The sequence below is a fragment of the Octopus bimaculoides genome, chromosome 20, assembly GCF_001194135.2.
Source record: "Octopus bimaculoides isolate UCB-OBI-ISO-001 chromosome 20, ASM119413v2, whole genome shotgun sequence".
In the NCBI taxonomy this organism is placed as follows: Eukaryota; Metazoa; Mollusca; class Cephalopoda; order Octopoda; family Octopodidae; genus Octopus; species Octopus bimaculoides.
Genome location: NC_069000.1, coordinates 15,497,294 through 15,500,195, shown reverse-complemented (window position 1 = coordinate 15,500,195; position 2,902 = coordinate 15,497,294).

Sequence of the window (2,902 nt, the reverse complement as noted above, 5' to 3'; positions counted from 1 at the left end):
GAACCTGGAGCTTAACTGTGGTCTATCCATAGCACTTACTCAGCATTACCTGAAACCTCTGCGTCTAATTGACACCACTATCGCTCATAACCTATATATATAAATATATATATATATATATAAATATATATATATATATATATATGATACGACGGGCTTCCTTCAGTTTCCGTCTTTTAATTCCACTCATGATGCTTTGGTCAGTAGAAGACACTCGCGCATGCCACGCAATGGAATTGAGCCCGGAACAACGTGATTGGGAAGCAAGTTTCTTACCACACACCTGCGCCTATTTCTTTCGGTTCTTATCCACCGAGGTAAACTTGCTTTTCGTTCTTTGGGAGGCTGCAAGATAAAATGTAAGAAAAGAACTACGGTCAATATCGACCACCCCCGTCCTTCACAAATAACTGGTCTTCTACTGAAATTAAAAACTATTATTACTAAGCGACGAGCAAAATGTTTAGTGGCATTCCATCCGACATATTGGTTTCAAATTTTGGCACAAGGTCAGTAATTTCGGGAGAGAGAATAAGTCGATTACATCGACCCCAGTGCTCATTTGGTACTTATTTCATCGACTCCGAAAGGATAAAAGTCAAAGTAGACCCCGGTGGTACTAGAACTCAGAACGTAAAGTCAGACGAAATGCCGCTAAGCATTTTGTCCGAAGAGTAAACGATTCTACGACCTCGCCACTGGTTTCATATTTTGGTACAAGACCAGCAATTTCGAGGAGTTTGGTCGATTACATCAACCCCAGTGTTCAACTGGTACTTAGTTTATCGACTCTGGAAGGATGAAAGGCAAAGCTGACCTCAGCAGATTTTGAACTCAGAACGTAAAGGCGGGCCAAATACCGATAAACATTTTGCTCGGTGTGCTAACGATTCTGCCAGCTCGCCACTTTTCTGACTATTTACATATTGGCTTCAGCTTCAGCTTCAGCTGAAATCAACCTTGCCTTTCGTTTTTTCGAGGACAACAGAATAAAGTAATCGTAAAATACAAGATGGTGAACTGGAAGAATCATTAGTAAGTCGGACAAAATGCATCGCGGCATTTCTTCCGGCTCTTTAACTTTTCCTTTCATCTTTCGGGATGAAAGGCACAAGACCAGAAAGGCAAAGTCAACCTCGGTGGAAATTTAACTCAGAATGTAATGACGGACGAAATGCCGTTAAGCATTTTGCCCAGCATGCTAAAGACTCTGCCAGCTATTAATATTACTTTTGTCTACTACGTGTAGTCATGGATCTACATTCTAAATACTTCTGCTCACGAACAGTTTGGTTTTTATTATATGACTGTCTTTGGGGTGGAGAAGTGAAGTAGACAGTTCTTTTACACTTCGAGAACCTTTAATGTTTTAAACACGGTTATAAATCATCATGTCTATTTTCACCTTCTACTTCAACCTGCGGTTGTAAGCGCCCACGTACACACACACACACACACACACACACACACACACACACACACACACACACACACACACACACACACACACACACACACACACACACACACACACATACACACACACATACATACATGTAGTGGTGGGACTGTACACGGATACACCCTCGAGCTAAAAGAAGCCACTACGAATTCACTTGACCTGTTAGAAATAAAAGTCAAGTTCCTTCAAAATCGTTTTTTTTTTCTGTTTTAGAAGGAAACGCTACTTTGGATATTATGATCTAAATTGCACTACGTCTTGAAAAGAAGGAAGGAGGGTCACGGCTGAAACGCATACGACCGTATGTGTGCTTGATCACGACCGACGTGAGACTAAGCAACAATAACATCATTTACAATCGGATCAACTTGATAGTGAAGTAACCTTTATGAGGTAAATCGATCTTCTTGAAATAGCAGCCAAATCTCCCTAAAATCACACTGTCGTCTTCAAAAAGAGGACACCATAGATAATGCAATTCTAGAAACTCCACCAAAAAAACAGACTGGATAGTCATATCTGGGATGCCTTTGATTACAGTTCTTTCTGACTGGGATTGACTGGGAATAGGCAACAACCTGCAATGGTACTTGTCAAGGTGGATGCCTTTACACGGAAGATCCGATCCGAAAGAAGTAGCAGTCAAATTTTCCTCAGATGTAGGCGCAGGCATGGCTATGTGGTTAAGGAACTCGCTTTGTAACCAAGCAGTTTTAGGTTCAGTCCTACTGTGTGACGCCTTGGGCAAGTGTCTTCTATTATAGCCCCTGGGCTGACCAATGCCTTGTAAGTGTGCGTGTCTGTGCGCGTTTGAGTTTGTCCGCCACCATTGGAGTCGGTTTGTTTATTTCCCTGTCACTTAGCAGTTCAGCAAAGTGTTTGTTAGCACAAGTACCTCACTTAAATAACAAAGATAAAGTAAGTATTTGGACCATTTGTTCGGTTAAACCCTTCAAAGCGGTGCCCCAGCATAGCCGCAGCTCAATAACTGACACAAGTAAAAAATAAAAGATTAATTTCACCCCACTACTGGATAATGGTACTTATCGTCTTCCTTGCCCCAGCACCAGGAATAGGGCTAATGTTAGGGTTTGGGTTAGATGAAAAATCGCCTTGAATAATCTAGTCTTGGACACCCAATGAAGACACCCAAATGCCGGTAGGTAGAGATTGATGCTGGAATTTGATCGTTGGTCTGCTCAATCAGCTTTGACCTGTGGTTAACCAACTACTATATTAACTCTGACTATAACTAAAACAACAGCATGAGATTGTAGCATTTACTATATGTTTATCCTCGTTTATTACGGTTCATTCTAAAAAGAAAAAAGAGCAGTGATAAATAAATCACTTCCAGGCACTTTGTAAATGGAACGAATGGAAGATTCATTGACGCTAAACTCACAGCCCTCAGCAACGAAGCTTCCACCTTCATGTATT